Genomic DNA, 20,994 nt, shown 5'->3' with positions numbered 1-20,994 from the left:
TTCTTCCTTGCATTCCCTCTTCCTCTCTTGACTTTACTTGGTATATGTGTCTCCATTAGACAAAATGTTCTCCATATCTTTTCTTATTCACCTTCTCAACCATCACTGCCTCTTACAAGGGTCACCATATGAAGCTTCTAATTGTTTTTTTTTTTTTTTGCTACAATCCAATATATTTTCCCAAACAGCTGCTCTTATAGGCAATTTTGATCATGCCATGGTCATCAAGTTTAAAATCATTCAGTGCTTTCTCAATATTTTACAGCTATACTTGAAAATCTTTTGTATTTACCTTTGACCACTTTGCATTTATTTTGTGTTTTTTCTTTGTGAATCACCCACTGCGGTTTTCTTTGCAGGGATCAGCCATATGAGGCTCCTCTCTGCCACTGAGTCTTGTGCATTCTTTCCCTCTGCCCGAGATACAATGCTGTCCTCATTCACTTGCCAGTTACAGTCTCAGTGTTGTCTCATATTTTATGTCTCCTCCTCAGTGTTGTATAATCTAGGCCAGGTCAATTTGCTATACACTCATATAAAACCATTTCTTTTCCTTGTTGATGTGTCCCATTTCCCTTGTAAGCTCTATAGTGCATATGTACATGAATAATGCCTTTGATTGAACTTTCTCACAATAGCTGACACATAATAAATACTCAACATTCATTAATTTAGCAACTGCTTGAATGATTAAATCATTTATGTACAAATGTTTTAGTTTAGTTGGGCTGTTATATCAGAGCAACGCAATATTGGGTGAATAATAAATAATAGAAACTTGTTTCTCACAGTTCTGGAGGTTGGGGAGATCAAGATTAAGGTTTGGAACAATTTAGTGCTGATGAGTGCCCATTTTCTGTTCCTTTCATGGTAAAGGGCACTCTCTAGGATTTCCTTTCTGAAGAAACTGATACCATTCATTCAAACTCTGTCTTCATAACTTTGCCACCTAAAAGGTACCACCTCCAATCATTACATTGGAGATTAGATATTATATTTATTTTATTAAAAAGAAGTTTTATTTATGTATTTGAAAGGCAGAGAGAGAGAGAGACAGAGAAAGACACACACACACACACAAAGAGAGAAAGAAAGAGAGAAAGAAAAGAGAAAGAAGAGAGAGAGAGAGAGAGAGAGAGTTCGTTCTTCTGCTGGTTTAGTCCCCAAATGCTTCATCAACCAGAGCTGGGCCAGGCTGAAGCCAGGAGTCAGGGAATCCAACTGAGTAGCAAAGGGGGATGTCAGGAAGCCATGTATTTTGACCATCATCTGCTGCATCCCAGGTGTATTAGCAAGATTGCTGGGTCAGAAGCAGAGGCATTACAATAATAGATTTGCTGTTTCAAGCAATGGGTTAATCTGTTGCACCACAAATGGCTACCCCAAGATTAGGCTTCTTTCCTTTTTAAAAAAGATTTATTTATTATTTGTTTGAGAGGCAGAGTTACAGAGAGGCAGAGGCAGAGAGAGAGAGAGAGAGAGAGAGAGAGAGAGAGTCTTCCATTTGCTGGTTTCCTCCCTAAATGGCCACCATGGCTTCAGGTGGGCCAACTCGAAGCCAGGAGCCAGGAGCTTCTTCCAGGTCTCCCACGTAGGTGTAGGGGCCCAAGGACTTGGGACATCCACCACTACTTTCCCAGGCCATAGCAGAGAGCTGTATCGGAAGTGGAGCAGCCAAGACTCGAACCAGCACCCATATGGGATGCTGGCACTGTAGTTGGCAGCTTTGCCAGCTAGGCCACAGCTACAGCCTCTAAGATTAAGTTTCAACATGAAAATTTGGCTGGGGGGTGGGTAACCATTTAGTCTATGACAATGAGGAATCTAAGATTCTTTAGTTTATACCCTCATTTTAAGAATAAGAATATCTTAGCTGGCGCCGCGGCTCACTAGGCTAATCCTCCGCCTTGCGGCGCCGGCACACCAAGTTCTAGTCCCGGTCGGGGCACCGATCCTGTCCCAGTTGCCCCTCTTCCAGGCCAGCTCTCTGCTGTGGCCAGGGAGTGCAGTGGAGGATGGCTTAAGTGCTTGGGCCCTGCACCCCATGGGAGACCAGGATAAGCACCTGGCTCCTGGCTTCGGATCGGCGTGGTGCGCCGGCCGCAGCGTGCCTACCGCGGCGGCCATTGGAGGGTGAACCAACGGCAAAAGGAAAACCTTTTTCTCTGTCTCTCTCTCACTGTCCACTCTGCCTGTCAAAAAAAAAAAAAAAGAATATCTTATTTCCAGAAACATAAAACTTAACAGAAAATCAGATCTAAAGACTACATCGAGGTCTCCACGTCCTGTAATACTTGTCTACTTCTTTACTTAAGACTTTGCATTTCTAGTGTGTTTTGGGGGATTTATTTATTCTCACAATTTTATCTCTTTCTGTGAATTTTTAGCAAAAATGATAGAAAAAAGAATATAAATATCTGGTATACAGAGAGGTTATTTGCTATATATATATATATATACTATATATATATATATACTAGCTAATATATATATATATATATATATATATATATATATACTAGCTAATAAAAAGTTCTGCAAGTCAAAGCCTAAACAAGATAATAAAGGAATGATTTCAGCCTCCAGCTTGGTTTTCTGACTTGGCACTCATTTTGGAATACCCTGCCTGATTTCTTTAAACAAGAAAACTGGAAATCATAATATTCCAGAGACAGCTGGGTACATTGCAAGGCAGTTAGTTTCTCTCCTTCAGTTCTTCTTGGCTGGACTTTGACTAATTTCCTTAGCATCTCCATTTATATGTACACGAAGGACTGGAAAGGTTCACATCTTTCCAATCAGAAGTGCTGCATGGATCACTGATTTTGAAAGGGAAGTCAGGCACTCAACCTCTCTTTCTGCTCTGTCAGGGGAAGGAAAGTCTTTCAATGTAATCTTGAGTTATCTGGACACTCTCTTCTGCAGCATGTTAATTGGCTGCTTCCAAGGACATTGGTTTAGAAAAAAAATAAGAATAAATGTTCTAGCTCCTGACAATCCACACATTATTACCTTAAGCTTAACCTAATTAGACTGAGTCACTAGTCATAAGTTTTGACCTTCAGAAAGAACATGGCAACTCTCTGTAGTTAATCATATACATTTCCTAAGGAATATTAGTTCTCAGGAAGAAAGGCAAATTGTTTGCACAAAGTATATGACTCGTGAATATTCTTGACTCAGTTGTTGCCTATTTATATGATGGAGGGAACAATAATAGGGGTCCTAATAGTCTATTCATATTGTTATTTTTCTAGTTATTTATAAGTTGTACAGTGTTTTTATAAGCATTTATGAAGGAAAAATATCCAATTAAACTGTAGCTTCAATTATCTATCTGTATATAGGAGAGGGAATTTGAGTTATGGAAAGATCCCCAGTGTGAAGTTGGCTTCAGATAAGCTGGCATTGCTTCTTACAATGAAATAGTCTTTATATTTACTCCTTCTCCTAGGGTTGCACTTCATTTAGAAGATACCGAGATGCTGGTGTTTTGGCAGAGTGGACCAAGCTGCCACCTGCAAGACTGGCACCAATATGAGCACTGTTCAAATCCTGGCTGCTGCACTTCCCATCCAGCTCCCTGCTATCGCACCTGAGAAAGCAGCAGGAGACGGCACAAGTGCCTGGTCCCCTGACACCGGTGTAGGAGACCTGGATGGAGTTCTGGGCCCCAGGCTTTGGCCTAGCCTGGATCTTACTTTTGCAGCCATTTGGGGAGTGAACCAATGGAGGGGAGATCTCTCTCTCTCTCTCCACCTCTATGTCATTCTGCCTTTCAAATAAATAAAACAAAATTTTAAAAAAGAAAACACCAAGCAAGAGAAAGGAAGATTATGAGAATGGAAAACTAGCCCCTATTGTGTATTATGTTATGCTTCACATCAAGGGAACCATACAGGCTTTACACATGGTACACAATGGATGCTAATATGTGCCTACTTCAATGCATGTCTTTTTCAAAGCATGGTCCTGACTAGCCTTCATTAGAATTACTTAGAAATGTAGATTGCGGGGCTCCAATTAATATATATATATATATATACATATATATAGGTAGAGTTAGACAGTGAGAGAGAGACAGAGAGAAAGGTTTTCCTTCAGTTGGTTCACCCCCACAAATGGCCGCTATGGCCAGAACTAGCCGATCCGAAGCCAGGAGCCAGGTGCTTCCTCCTGGTGTCCCATGCGGCCATCCTCCACTGCCTTCCCAGGCCACAGCAGAGAGCTGGACTGGAAGAGGAGCAACTGGGACTAGAACCTGGTGCCCATATGGGATGCCGGCGCTGCAGGCGGAGGATTAACCAAGTGAGCCACGGCATCGTCCCGGGGCTCCAATTAATATTTATTAAGTCAGAATCTCAGTGGAGAAGGCCCAGGGATCTATAATATTAATAAATATAATTCTGTTGCCAACCAACAATTGAGAAACAACTATATTCTGGGTATTGTAATTTGTATTCCTTTTTAAAACGTTTTGTGAAGACATTTATTTACAAGGGAAGAGAGAGAGAGAGAGAGAGAGAGAGAGAGAGAGAGAGAGAGAAAGAGTCCATCTGCTGGTTCACTCCCTAGATTTCTAGAAAGGCCAAGATTAGGCCAGGTCAAAGTCAGGACCCAGGAGCCAGGAGCTGGCTTCTTACAGGTCTCCCATACAGGAGGCAAGGGCCCAATACTTGAGCCATCTTCTGTTGCTTTACCAGCTACATTAGCAGGAGCTGGACCAGAAGTGGAGCATCTGGGAATCAAGCTGGCACCCATAAAGGATGGCAGCATTGAAGATGGTGGCTTTACCCACTGTGCCACTATGCCTGTCTTTAAAGCATTTTTATTGACTTATTTAATTCACATGAAAGGCAAACATACAACGTCTTCCACCTTCTTATTCACTTTCCCAATGCCTCCAATACCAGTTTGAGGCCAGGAGCAAAGAACTTAATTTGAGACTTCCTCGCAGGTGGCAGCAACCCAAGTACTTGACGTGCCACCTCTCCAGGTGCGCATTAGCAGGAAACTGGAACTGGGCACAAAGTTGGACTCCAACCCAGAGGGGATAGGGGATACCAAGTGACATTTTAATTGCTGTGCCAAAGACCCACCCATACAAACTTTTTTTCATTTAATTGTCATAAAATATGACTTTATAGAAAAGAAAATAGGGGCCCAAATAGTTGTTATGAATCCGTGTAGAGCTGATATTCCAATGCAGTTCTGCTTGACTTCAAACCTCGTTTCCTTTCAATGATTTGAAGCGGTGAGTTGTGAAAAAGCAGTGCTCTGAGATTTACTGCTCTGGGAGAGTCAGGGGTATTACTTCAGCCCAGCTATAGAAGAGGGGGAAAGAAATTAGCAACATGGAAACTGCCCACAACCATGGGGCTGAGAAAGACAATAATTGAGTGCTCATCAAGGAAGAAAAATAATAGCTGCTCTCTCAGACCCCCACATTTATATGTTAAGCCTTACTTCAAAGTCACCCTGGAAAATTACATGACATTTTTATCACAGTCATTTTCAAACTGGGTCATTATCTTTAACCAAACATTTGTGCCACATTTTGAACAGACATATATATCAGGCAGGCAGTAGATTGTACTAGCAAATTCACGGGGAGATGGTGCCACAGTCTTTTCAGGGTTGTCAATCAAAAGATGAGGATGATAAAAGAATGAAGGAAAAAAAAAATGTCAGAGGAATATGTGTAACCAAATGACTAGCCCCTTAATCAAGCCCAGGAAATGGAACTATGGGCTGGGATTTCATCTAATTGGTATTCCTCTTGGGTGAATTGGCAAGTACTTAAGAAATAATTCTAAAATTTCTACCCATAATGGAGCCCCAGGCCTACTATGCATTGACCTTGGGCAATTCACATAACCATTTGGGACTATAGTTGCCTAATTGGAACAAGACTTAATTTAGTTTATCTTAGAGCTGTGTAAAAATTCTGTTGGCTGAATTCTTTTAACTCATACAATTTGTTGGCTGAATAAACAGTCCTAGCCAGAATCTGTCACATATTTGGTCAGAAAATTTCACTTTCCAAAACTGACCGTGTCCCCTATCTGGGTAAGTATACATAAGCTCTTTTAGACTAAGTGGATAGCTAGTTCAAAATCTACTTACAAGTCCAGTCTATACTGCCATATACCTCAGAAGAACTAATAAACAGAACACAACAAACAAACAAACCAAACCAAAACGAAAGCCAATTAAGGGTTGTTGTTGTGATACAGTGGGTTAAGCCCCTCTTGTAACTTTGGTATCCTTTATCAGAGCACCCATTTGAGTCTACTCTGTTTTTGATCTAGCTTTCTGCTAACGTGACTGGAAAGGCAATGGAAGATGGTACAAGTACTTGGGGCCCTGCTACCCATTTGGGAGACCAGGCTGGGGCTCCTGGATCTAGGCTACAGCTTGGTCAAGCCCCAGCTGCTGCAGCCATTTGGGGATTGAACTAGTGGATACAGGATCTTTCTTTCTTTATCTCTACCTCTCTCTCTCTCTCTCTCTCTCTCTCTCTTTGTTTCTCCCCCCATTTGTTTTTCCCTCCCTCTGTTCCTCTGCCTTTCAAATAAACAAACCAATCTTTAAAAATATAATTTATTTAAGGCCAGATGGTCCAGTCTGGAAAGGTACTTGAATATAATGTTCTCTGTGAGACTTCAAGGTACGTTTTAGCCTCTCTCTGAATCAGTTTTCTCAAAGTAGAAGAGAACTGACTGTATATAAAATTGTTGCAAGCATGGTGCCTGAAATATAATATATTCGCTCTCTCTCTCTCTCTTTTTTTTTTGACAGGCAGAGTGGACAGTGAGAGAGAGACAGAGAGAAAGGTCTTCCTTTTGCTGCTGGTTCACCCTCCAATGGCCGCCGTGGTAGCGCGCTGCGGCCGGCGCACCGCACTGATCCGATGGCAGGAGCCAGGTGCTTCTCCTGGTCTCCCAGGGGGTGCAGGGCCCAAGGACTTGGGCTATCCTCCACTGCACTCCCTGGCCACAGCAGAGAGCTGGCCTGGAAGAGGGGCAACCGGGACAGAATCTGGCGCCCCAACCGGGACTAGAACCCAGGGTGCTGGCACTGCAAGGCAGAGGATTAGCCTAGTGAGCCGCAGCGCTGGCGAAATATAATATATTCTCAAATTGTCACCTGAATAAAGGTCTGGTGGTTCTACTTTGAAATAAGAATTCATGGTAATGATCTAGAAACAAAGACATTTTAGTTTTTTTTTTTTAACCACGGTGAAATCAAACCTCCTCTACTTGCCTGCCCAGTCTTTTCCAGAAAAGATTTGTAGATACAGTGGCTTCAGCCTTTTTCAACTATTTTCCCCTTCCTCATGGATATTGCCACGACTTACTGCTGAGTGTTGACACTCTACAAATGATTCCAAGGTGGTAATTTATGGTGCTCTGGGTACAATTTATTTTTAGATGTCCAATGAAGCAAGGTGTCAACAGTTTATCAATATCAGACAAAAAGATATAGATCACACTTTTAGGAAATACAGCTGTGTTTTTTTAGGTAGACTCAGGTGTGTATAAGAGTTTCAGGGATGTTGAAAAAAACTCATCTCTGAATGGCGAAAGTCTGGGGAAGCTCTGTAGACACAGACTTGGCTTCAATATTTCATATAAAACATATTATCTCATTCAACAAACATTTATTGATGTTTACTTGGGCACAAGTCCTATTGTTGGAGTCTAGGACCACAGAGTAAAATATGAGATGACTTCCGAATCAAGTAATGCATATTTTAATAAGGCAGATAGGACTGTAAGCTGATAGTAATTTGATCACGACATGCTCAATAGAAGACAACATGTGGTAAAACAGATAAAGTGGATGCACAATAGACACTCCTGGTTTTCTCAGTACAGACACATAAGTTACGCTCTCTGCTGTCAAGTAACTTATATTTGGGAGTGAGATCTGGTATCAACAAGTAAGCACACCATTATAGATACAGCTGCAAGTCACTTGTGGAAAAAACACAGAGGATGAGGTATTTTATACAGGGGGGTCATGGCAGTGTCTCTGAGAAGATGAGGATCATAAAAGGCTAGGCCATGAGAACTTCTATTCAATTTCCCTGCAGATTCACAAGTCTCATTGCTTTCATTCATTCACTATGATAAAACAGATGAATAGACTTTTCTTTTTCTTTTTCCAAATAAGAAGGCTGAGGCTGGGTTAAATGATTCTAGATCAAGGTATTTACGTAAAAAGACTAAGAAAACCCAGCTTAATTAAAATGTCTATCTACACCTAGCAGCTTATTTCATTGAGATTTATTAGAACAGATATTTGATGTTAATCAAAAGTCAATTGATTTCCCAAAAATATTTATTGAGACTTAACAACTCAGTTATGTGTGTTGTGTAGTTTTTAATGTCTCAATAAATCTGTTTTTCCAAATCGATATGAATTTAATTAAAATGCAAAAAACTATATGGCTTGCTTCAAATCCTTATTTTATACAATTAATGGGATACTATTAAGAGCATGATTTAGTGACTGTAGGGCAGGTGGAATTTAGTTCCCATTAAAGCAGCCTGTGACTACCAGAGCAGCAGGAGAGGAAACTGGGAGAGAGAACCAGCATGACACTTGCTGAAGCAACTGCCAGACAGCAGTGGGAGTTCAACTAAAATATCACAAGGTTTTGACAGACCTTAAATTCCAATTATTGAGAACACATTCATCCCAATATATACAAGTCAAATGAAAGGTAAGCCACACTGACTGCATTCTAACCCTAGCTTTACTATTATTCCAGTGACCATAGAGGTTGTACTGGGTTGAATAGCCCTTCCCTTAACCCCAATTCCTATTCACCTGAAATCTGTTAATGTGACTTGACCTGGAAATAGGGTCTTTGTATGGACAATCAGTGTAGCATGCTGCAATACTACTGAGGCCAGCGCCGCGGCTCAATAGGCTAATCCTCGGCCTTGCGGTGCCAGCACCCTGGGCTCTAGTCCCGGTTGGGGCGCCAGATTCTGTCCCGGTTGCCCCTCTTCCAGGCCAGCTCTCTGCTGTGGCCTGGGAAGGCAGTGGAGGATGGCCCAAGTGCTTGGGCCCTGCACCCCATGGGAGACCAGGAGAAGCACCTGGCTCCTGCCTTTGTATCAGCGTGGTGCACTGGGCGCGGCGCGCCGGCCGCGGCGGCCATTGGAGGGTGAACCAACAGCAAAAGGAAGACCTTTCTCTTTGTCTCTCTCTCTCTCACTGTCCACTCTGCCTGTCAAAAAAAAAATATTACTGAATCAAGGTGAACCCTAATACAATGACTGGTGTCCTCAAAAGAGGGGGATTTAGACAGAGCCACATGGTGGGTGGGAACGGGTTCAGCCATGTAAACATGGAAGCAGGTATTGGAGTAATGCGTCTACAACTATAGGAATGCCAAAGATTTCTGACAACCAATATTAGTTGGGAATAGGCAAGGGAAAATTCTCCAAAAAGTCTTGAGAGAGAGCGTGACACTATCAGCAACTTGTATTGGACTTCTAGAGAATTGTGAGAGAATGAATTGCTGTGGCTTCAAGGCACCAGTTTATAGTTCCTAATTAAAGCAGACCTAAGGAATAATACAGGACTACCCAGATGTCTTGAAAAGGATCTGACCTTTATTATATACATCTGCAAGTCTATTCATAAAAAGAGTGCTTTAGAAATGTAAGTCCATGAGCTCCTTCTGTCAATTACATAGAAGGACTTTCCACAAATCCTTTACCTCTGCTTACTTCAGAGGCACTGAGTTTCTCTGATTTGTCATGAAATATTTTATACACATTCATTCAGATGGGAATTATCTCTATGAACTCTTATTTCAAATTAATACAAATCCTTACTAACATTGTAATTTAATCAAGTCATCAACATCTGTTCGGAAATTAAGTGCATAGGGTTGGTTTGGAGACTCCATGAATCCATTCAACATAACTGAATGAAATTTCAATTATATGCCAGATACTGTGCTAGAAATAGAAGGCACCATGATAAATAAAAGAGCCACTGGAAGGTCTTTTAGCTAATATGCTTATATTTCTCAGACGTCCCACAAGCCCAATTAACACGCACATAGGAGGCAATAAGTCATCATTTTTCCTTAGCATAATGCTTTCCACTTGTTCTGCCATATCACATTTTGAGGTCCTATAAAGGTATTTTTATCCACATTTATTCATCACATATTCCAGTTGTCAAAAGTAAAGATCGTGAAATCTACTTTATGAAATTGACAAGATTTATTGATATATCAACCATAATGCAATCAAACTAATACAAATTGTCCCTGCAAGCTCGCCAAGGCATCCCAGTCTCCCCTCCATCACTGAATGGCTTCTTCCTGCTTTCATCTGCTTCTTTAACAGGGGGAGAAAGTCCTAGGATACTAATGATTCCATCTGACCTTGAGTCAGAAACACAGCTCCCTCTTATATGAGCATCCTTGGAAGAGGCTATCAGATACAGATTTAAAAAAAAAAAAAGTAGATAACACAGGTGAAAGGGAAAAATGATCTTTCGAGCAAAGCCAGCTGGAGTCATTAGAGTGGGTCACAGAAAAGCATTTAACTTCCAGTTGTTCTTAAGTATATTGATTTTCCCCACCCTGGAGCCCTTGTACCTGGCCCAATGGGCAACTGACCTCCAGTGCCCTGTTATAGCAGCCCCTTCTGCAGTTTAATAACTGTCAATTTCTCACATTTTGCTCAAAGGATGAGCTTTGGGGTTGGAAAATGAACAGTGAAAAACTCTCAAATTCTTCCTGCTTAATAACCTTGTGGTGCCTCTTTAGACTGAGTTCATCTGCACAGATATTGGTGGTGGAAGGAGAGAGATTAGCATCATAAGCATCCCAGCAGGTCAAACAAGGGTGGGAAAACACAAACCAAGTTTCCAGTGGAAGGAAACTGCTTCCATTTACCCACGCCTTCTTCCATAAGTGTACACTCCACGATGCCTCTCCTCAGGGCCCTGGCTGGCTTCCTTGCAGTTCACACACAGTCACCTCTTTTCCCCTGGGTTCGTCATCCACTGATTCAACCAATTGATGGAAATATTTTTTAAAATGAGCCTGTACTTGGGGCCGGTGCTGTGGCGCACTAGGTTAATCCTCCGCCTGCAGCGCTGGCATCCCATATGGGTGCTGGGTTCTAGTCCCGGTTGCTCCTCTTCCAGTCCAACTCTCTGCTGTGCCTGGGAAGGCAATGGAGGATGGCTCAAGTGCCTGGGCCCCTGCACCCACATGGGAGAGTAGGAGGAAACACCTGGCTCCTGGCTTCAGATCAGCGTAGCGCCGACCATATTGGCCATTTGGGGAGTGAACCAACGGAAGGAGGACCTTTCTCTCTGTCTCTCTCTCTCTCTCACTGTCTAACTCTATCTGTCAAATAAATAAATAAATAAATAAAAGATTATTTAAAAAAAGACACTGTGCTTAACATGTACAGATTTTTGTCGTTGTCATTATTCCCCAAAGAATATAGTAAATCAATTATTTACTTAGTGTGTATATTGTATCAAACATTATAAGTAACCAGGAAATGATTTAAAGTACATAGGAGCATGGGCATGTGTTATGTGTTCACCATCTTAAGGGTTGCTGTTTAGCACAGCAATCAAAATGCTGGTTAGGACACACCCCCCTTGGAGTACCTGCATTCAAAACACAGACTTAGCTCCTGACTCCAGCTATCTATGAGTGCAGACCCTGGGTGGGCTCAGGAATTCCATTCCTGTCATCCACATAGAAGATCTGGGTTGTGTTCCCAGCTTGTGGTTTCAGTTGCGGTCTGGCCCCAGGCATTGGGAGCATTTGAAGAGTTCTAGAAATGAGCTGTCTCTCCATATGTCTGTCTCTCAAATATATAAAATTTTTAAAAAGTACTATGCCATTTTAGATAATGACTTGAGACTGGAGCATCTGCAGAACATGAGTCTGTGATGTTCCCAGAACGATTCCCTTCAGACCTGAGGGATGGCGACTAGTTTTGTGTTTTCTGGTATCCATATTCCTTATGGAATCATTCCACTTCCTTCTGTCTTTGCCTTTTCATTCTGACCCTTCTCGGCACAGAAGTCATAGGAAGAACAGGCACATTGGAATCTTCCAGGCTGTGATTATAATCCTGTTTCTGACAACCTGGAAACTCTGGGGATAATTTGTTGAACAATTTATTCTTTCATTCATTTGGTTAGTGTTAATGATGTGCTGACTATATTTCAGGCACTGAGCTGTGTGTCACGGAATTAAAAACCCCTACCCTCAGGGAGTCAATAATCCAATAGGAACAGGTGATCACCTTTTGAAAACAGCACAAGAATTCCTAGATGAATAGATAGTTTTGCAGTTTTTCATCCTGGGTCAGGTATTCCATTCTTTTCCAATGATCCTCTGAAGCAAGAGGTTATCAACTCATTTTATATATAATCCAATCAAGACTCAAAGATATTAAATAACACCAGCATAGTGCTATAATTTAGAATAACTGACAGAATTAAAGTCTTTCTCTTCTTTTTAAAGATGTAAGACATTGAAGAAATAGTTCCCATTTATTTTCAGAGAAGAGTTGTCGATTTTCCTCTGTACAGCGACAGGCATAGAATTTGAGATTAGTCATCAATCTCAGTTATCTTTCGGACATGTTTTCTTTTCTCAATTCCATCTTTATCCTCTTCTCTCTCTCCACTGTGTGCTTCTCAGTTCCTGGTCCACAGGCTCAGATTGGCCATACATGTGCTGCTTGGCTTGCAACTTCAAACAGGAATCAACATGTACAAACATTGAGGATCAGTTCCTCTTCCTTTCTCTGGAACTGCAAAAACAGAGCATCTTCACTAAAAACATGTGTGCATGGGTGCGTGGCGGGGTAGGTAAGACTTATGAACTGAATTTTGTGCCGAAAAGATACGCTGAAGTCCTAACCACTAGTATTTATGAATGTAAATTTACTTTGGAAATAGTCTTTTGGGATGCAATCAAGTAAGATGAGGTTGTTAGAGTGGACCCTAATCCAATGGGATTGCCATACTTAGAAGAGGAGAAAGCCAAGTCAAAAGAGAGGCACAAACAGAACATCATGGGACAAAAGAGACAAGACTGAAGGGACACAGCTGCAAGCTGAGTAATTCTAATAGTCGAGGACCACCACCAGGAGCCAGGAAGAGGCAGGAAAATATTTGACTCAGAATCTCAGGGGGATACGGCCCTGCTGATACCTTGATTTTGAACTTATTGTCCTCAGAACTGTGAAAGGTTGATTTCGGGCTATTATAAGCCACCTGGTTTGTGATATTTATTATATACCTAGTTCAGTGTCTTGTGAGACTTTGTTGCATGTGGTTTTCCAAGCAATACTGTCACCATGGAATCATACAACGTTTGAGCTGGAAGGAAAACGGTGGCCATTATTATGACTAACTTGCTTTAGCTATAAATACATTTTGAGCTCAAAGAAAGAAATGACTGGCTAACAATGGGTGCAAGGAAAAGATTACAGGTTCTCCTTCTTCTATGTCGATGCTCTTTCCCCCATCAGCTGTTTCCAACCATAGCATTATACTGCTTTGTCCTCTAAATACACAAAATTATTTCTAGGTATAGTAATTATCATTCCAGAAAGGATAAATTAGCCAATTTCACTTTCAATTAGAACATTTTCACACAAAATATACCTTTAAAACTTTTAGAAGTGCTAAAACATTTGAGAGCAATAACAAAAAATTAACTAGATGACCACCAAAACTTTTAATAATTCATAAAACTATAATTCCAGATATAAATAATAATCTTTTTTTGAGGGTTGCAAAATGAATTTATCATTTATTTCCATTTTCCATGAATTTTTTTTTATTAAACTTTTATTTAATGAATATAAATTTCCAAAGTACAGCTTATGGGTTACAATGGCTTCCCCCTCCCAAAACTTTCCTCCCACCCACAACCCTCCCCCCTCCCGCTCCCTCTCCCCTTCCTATCACATCATGATTCATTTTCAATTCTCTTTGTATACAAAAGATCAGTTTAGTATATATTAGGTAACGATTTCAACAGTTTGCCCCCATATAGCAACACAAAGTGAAAAGAAAAGAAAAAAAAATACTGTTGGAGTACTAGTTATAGCATTAAATAAGGGTGTACAGCACATTAAAGACAGAGATCCTACATAATATATATTTTTAAATTAATTAATTTTCTATGCCATTTCCAATTTAACACCAGGTTTTTTTTTTTTCATTTCCAATTATCTTTATATACAGAAGATCGATTCAGTATGTAATTAGTAAAGATCTCATCAGTTTGTACCCATGCAGAAACACAAAGTGTAAAAATACTGTTTCAGTACTAGTTATAGCATCACTGCACATTAGACAACACATTAAGGACAGATCCCACATGGGATGTAAGTACACAGTGACTCCTGTTGCTGACTTAACAATTTGACACTCCTGTTCATGGCGTCAGTAATCTCCCTAGGCTCTAGTCATGAGTTGCCAGGGCTATGGAAGCCTTTAGAGTTCGCTGACTTTGATCTTGTTCCGATAGGGTCACAGTCAAAGTGGAAGTTCTCTCCTCCCTTCAGAGAAAGGTACCTCCTTCTTTGATGGCCCCGTTCTTTCCACTGGGATCTCACTAACAGAGATCTTTCATTTAGGTCTTCTTCTTTTTTTCTTTTCCATGGTATCTTGGCTTTCCATGCCTACAATACTCTCATGAATAAATAATAATCTTAATACTTGCATTAATGATTTGTATAGACAATCTACTAAAATCCCATTTGAAATGGTAATTGACATGTGAAATTTACAAGAAATGAAAGCTTCACAAATTTATGGAAAACTATGCAACCAAATTAAAAAATACAAATGCAGATGTTAGCGTCACCCTTCATCAGAGTATCTGGGTTTGATTCCTGACTTAAGCATCCTGCTAATGCAGACTCTGGGAGACAATAGTGATGACTCAAGTAGCTGAGTTCCCACTCTCCTCATAGGAAACTTTGATTGAGTTCTCAATTCCACTCTTTGGTTTCAATACAGCCAGTCAATGTCAGATTTGAGGAATGAACCAGAAGACAGAAGGTTCTCTCTATCTGTCTCAATCTCTCAAATTAAAAAAAAAATGGTAAGATGCTCATTTCTTGCCATGATATCATTGCATGAATTATAATACAAGGGGCCAGCGCTGTGGCTCACCTGGTTAATCCTCCGCCTGCAGTGCCGGCATCCCATATGGACGCCAGGTTCTAGTCCTGGTTGTTCCTCTTCCAGTCCAGCTCTCTGCTGTGCCCCAGGAAGGCAGTGGAGGATGGCCCAGGTGCTTGGGCCCCTGCATCCGCATGGGAGACCAGGAAAAAGCACCTGGCTCTTAGCTTCAGATCAGCGCAGTGCCGGCCGTGGAGGCCATTTGGGGAATGAACCAACAGAAGGAAGACCTTTGTCTCTCTCTCACTGTCTAACTCTACCTGTCAATTAAATTTTTAAAAAATTATAATACAAAATTCTAGAAATCTACAGCAAAAGAATAACTTATACATTATACTCAAGATTGTATATTAGAAAATAATTTAACAAGGGGAATAAAGAACATTAAAATATACATGTATTTTGACCTTATGATTCTATATCTCAACAATTATTTTAAGAGAAAAGGCTTGATTGTTGTGGTTCCTCGACCTAAAAATGTATACCCAATGTTTTTTAATTGAGACTAGTTATAAATAATTTTTAGAAACTGGGAGCATTTTAATTATTCTGTATGGTGGAATACTATGCATGTGGTCAGTTGAAATGTTTACAAAATATTTGTGTAGCATAGAATGCCTAAATTATGGCATCAAGGAATAAGGCAAGACTAACAAAAATATAAAGCTAAGCTATGATATTTAAACTCACAATCAAAAAATACAATAATTAAACTTCCCTATTTTCACTGCTATGTCATAACTTCAGACCATCCCCCACATGCATACTGAAAACAATGTATGTGTATACATGTATATTCATATTTTAAATATTTTACAGATGGAAAACAAGGAGATTTCAAAAAATTCATGGAATATGGAATTACAAGATGTTAGCTTTTGTTGCAGAAAAATTTTAAAGCCATGCACATTTCTTTTTCATGTTATAATTTTTATGAACTTTTTGTAAATCTGATGAATTTAAAAAGAAATACTGTAGTCAACTTTCTTTTCCTCATCCTATTCTAAAAATGCAATCTTTCATTAGAAAACAGAAGTTACCAAAGCAGGTTACCAAATAGTGACAAAGTGAGATATTATCAGGCTATAGAAGAGGAGCCATCTCTCTATACTGAAGGGTTTAGGCATAAAAAGGGGAGAACCTGGATAAATAAGTGGATTTTATATCTTTGAGATTCTAACCATCCTCTTTCTTCCACACCCTGCACCCTGTTCGCTTTTGGTTTCCTCTCTCCTTTAAGTCAAAAGTTGTCAGGGGTTCCTTGTGAGTTCTTAAAACCTTGCCCTCCTCCATTCTACCATTAATTAACCCAACAGTTAATAGATCAATGATCCTGGTAGGTCAATCTGCATGCTTTCTGTATTTTTATTTTTAAGGAAAACTACAAAAGAGAGGGACTATTTCCAATGACAGAAGCTGAAGATGGTGAGGCTCTGCGAGTATTGGCAGCTCTGCTTCTCCACATGCCACATGGGAGAAGCCAGTGTTCAGTGAGCGAGGAAGATGCCAGCACAGTGGGAGGCAGAGGCCCATGCCAAAAACAGACCTGGCAGAGTTTTCCTCTCTGGACCTAGTAGTGCTGTTGCCCTTTGTATGCTGTGCTTGTTGGTTACCTACAATGCGGTACAAATCTTCAATATCTTACTCATGTGAACTACTGCTTCCATAAATTGAGTTGATTTAGGTTTTGTTTTTTTTACAATGGAACAAAAGAAATAAGTAATGAAGAAAAATGAAATCTGCAAGCACTAATACTATGTCCTACAGAAAGCTAGAATATGTGCACTGAATATGGAAGGGAAGAAGATGGTAAGATTGAAAGCCAGAGAGATGGCTCAGGGTCAGATGGTAAAGGACTCTGATTACTGTCATCAAGAATGTGAAATGTAGCCTGTAACCAACACAGAAATCCTGATAGAATTTCAGCAGAGGAATAGCATGATCGATTTGTGTTTTTAGAAGCACCACTTCAGTGGAGATGTGCAGAAATTGTTGGCATATGGCAAAACCAAAAGCAAGAGTCCAGTTTGGAAGCTATTATTATAGTTATTGTGGGAGATGATGAAGGCTGGAAGTGGCGAAGTACCATAAGGAATGTAAAAGAGACAACTGAAAATAGTACATAGCTTTGGCAGGGCAGACAGCTCTAGCTGTGCAGCTTTTTCTGAGCTTGATCCACGTATTCCCAATGTCAGTCTTGAATGAAGGAAGTCATTGCCCTTATGTTAAATTTTTATTGCCATGCTTTAAACACATTGTATTTTCATATTGGTAGACAAAAAAGCAGATTTCTCTCCCTTTGCAAGCTCACAGTAAGTGAAACTCTCTGTAAACTATTCCAGGACTGATACATGTCAAAGAAATAGTCATTCTATTTTTGCACTGATAATCAAAGAAGAATGTTTCCTCCCACACAAAGGACAATTGTGAAAACAGTAAAGAGATCCTAAAGATGGTGTTAAGACAAATTAAAAACTAATGATAAGCAACATCAGATTCCTTTTGTGGCTCATCTTCCTCCACCTGCGCACAGCTCTAAATATCACTGCAGAAGAAATCAATTAGTTTCTAATTTAAAGGGATTTACTCTAGTAAAGTAATCAGTAAAGTTCTAGCAACACCTGTCCCCAACAACGTCCTAATTTTTCCAAGTGAGTAGGTGGGGCAGCCTCAGCCAAGGTGTCCTGGCTCTTGCCTGACAATGCAGAGAATTACATGACCTTTGTCCCACTAGAGGAAATTGCAGTTTTTAAAAGCACATCTATAGAAAGATCTTGCCACTCACAATGCAATCATACCTGCTGGGTCACTGCTGTCATCCATCTTCAGAAGCATTGATTTCTTGGAAGAAATGACAATAACCAAGTAAAGTGGTTGAGATATTTTGCAGGACTATAATGCGCCAAGCTGCAAACACAACCCTTATTACTTGTTATTAATAACTTCCTTCCTGTCGCTTTCCAGGGGTATACTCAAGACCCTAAACAACTCAGACTGAACGATACTTATTTGTATTTCATGTTTGTTCAGATCTCATCCAAATAACAGAAAAAAGATTTTTATCCCAAATGTTCACTTAACCAAAAACAAACAAACAAACAAACAAAGACTTTTGTTTGCTCCCTGAACAGACATTTCTCTGCACTAGGTACCCTTGTCTCAAGCAAGTTGCAACTGGATTTAGGAGTTTGCAGGTGAGTATTTGAATAAGAATTGTGCTTTTTCTATGAGAATATGATCAGAGATTTGATTGTTTCTGCCTCAGTTTTCTCCTCTGTAATTGTAGCAGAATTGTATTCAGATTATAAGATTATTGTGGGGATGCAATATGAGATAAGTGTCCAGTGTAAGCATTTTTTCTGCATGCTGGGATTGACAGTGGTTTACTTATATAGCAGTCACACTCTATTACTAACTACACAACCATTACATGTGTGATATAGACCAGAGCAACCAGAGTTTAGATTTCACCTAGTCGGCAATGAAAACGCCATCCTACTTTATAAACACAGGTAGTTTTTGTCAAAATTCCCTCAATTGGATCTATTATAGAAAAACATATCAACTGGAGCCATAAAGGCCAGTTAAAAGGGTTTTTGCAATAATCCAGGTGAACAATGTTAAGAACTGCTTTGAGTGATATAATTAGACATAAAAGCAGGGATAGACTTAGAGGTCCTTTGATGGAATTTGACCGATTATTTCGAAGAGGGAACTTGAAAAAAAAAAACTTTTTGAGGATTTATTTATTTTATTTGCAAGGCAGAGTTACAGAGATGCAAGGCAGAGAGGCCTTCCATCTGCTGGTTCACTCCCCAGATGGCCACAAGGGCCAGAGATGCGCTGATTCCAAGCCAGGAGCCAGGAGCTTCTTCTGGATCTCCCATGTGGGTGCAGGGACCCAAGGGATTGGGCCATCTTCTACTGCTTTTCCAGGCCACAGCAGAGAGCTGGATCAGAAGGGGAGCAGCCAGGACTCGAACCTGTGCCCTTATGGGATGTGGGCACTGCACGCGGCAGCTTTTACCCGCTATGCCACAGCGCCAGCCCTGGACTTGAAAATTAATTTTACTATATTACATGTCCTCAGTAACTCCCCCGGCACTCAGTACTTGGCATCAAGTTACTCAAATGCATGTGAAATTGTGACTCAACCAGTGCTTGGTAAGTGAAATGTTGCAGCTGAAGAACTTTCTAAGTAATACCTTTCTTGTATGTATAAATTTTAGCAAGGTGACATTTCTACCTATATTGCTACTTTTCTTTTAGGGGGTGAGGGGAGTTTATAAAGCTAAGAAAAAATTGCCTTTAGCTCAGGTGATCATTTATTATCCGAGTTTTAATCAAATTTGCTTTTTTTAAGACTAGGAATTTGATGTCAATCGCAATTGATCTCAGCAAAGAAAAGGAGAGGAAGCGAAGTCAAATCTTATGAGCAGTAATTCAGGGAGGATTTTTTGGAGATAAATATTTGTAATGTAATTATAGATCTATCATCAACACCACTATAATTTACTGTCAATCACCATGCTGATGATAGGATCTTATCTTCCAAGGTATAACTCTCATTCACTGCAATTATCTTCATGAAGAATCTTCATGCTCAAAACTCCCGACTTAGAAATATTGAGAAATGAGATTCAGCAAGTGATATTTCCATACCAGTGCCCCATGATGTGGATCATCTGAAGATCTCTAAACCTACTTCTTGTGTAGCCGAAGGTTGGTTGCAAGTTGTTAGAAACAGATATGGGTGCTACCACCAGTTTTCTTCTTTCTGACAAAAATAACTTGCTTGAATGATCAATTGAGATAGAGGTGGAAAATTGCAGCCCAAAAGTTCAACACAAGCCTAACTGTTAAAGGTTGATTTAACTTAATTTTTAGGGATAAATCCCAGAAATTAGATTTAACCTGCTAAGTACTTTCAGTTTTCTCAACCCAATCTCTGTAAACTCTTTTTTCTTTCCCATCCCCATTGCTTCTATTCGTGATCTATTATCTATAGTACTTTCAAAATTATTTTTCTGAATCTAAAATTTCTCAATCCAGATACTGATTTATTTCCCTGAATTCAAAAATTTCATGTCACTTATTTCCATAACAGCCTCATATAATACTTTATTGTCTCATTATTTTATCTATCCAGCCCATTTTATCTTTTTTAGAGGGAATGAAAAGTAAAAATATTTAAAATGTACCTGTCTTCAACATATTAAAATCTAGTGGGAGAATCTGCATGTTGATTTCATTTTCTGTTTCCTTGTAGAGGGTTATTATAGCCATATGTTCATTTTTCTTTGAGTCACCAGAAGTAGAAATACCAGTTACTAATATAGGAGGAGATCTCTAAGATTTATCTTGAATAAATAGTAGTCTAAGTGCAATTAATCGGAGAAACAATAGCATGAGACAAGTACAGAGATTGTGAAGGGAAAAGTGTGTTTGGGGAAGACTGAACATTTTAGTTAAACCTTGGAGGTTGTCCTTCAGAGTCCCGCATGGGGTGAGGGGTGGTTAGGTAGGGGACGTTTATGATGGTCATATGAGAAAAAGGCTTTGCATGCCAACCTAAAGAGTTTATACTGCTACAGGGTACATTTCAAAGAGAATAAAAAGAACTGACAGCTTTATATTCATATTATAAATCTCATTCTGACTACAGCACAGAGAATTCATTAGGGAGAAAGAGGAAGCAGAATGACAAAATAGGCTGTGGGAGTAGCCACTTTTATTTCTTTAAACTGTTCACCATTCAATCTCTCATCCCTCCACTCTCCA

Source organism: Lepus europaeus, chromosome 19, assembly GCF_033115175.1.
Source record: "Lepus europaeus isolate LE1 chromosome 19, mLepTim1.pri, whole genome shotgun sequence".
Lineage (NCBI taxonomy): Eukaryota > Metazoa > Chordata > Mammalia > Lagomorpha > Leporidae > Lepus > Lepus europaeus.
Note: the sequence above shows the minus strand (reverse complement) of the source record.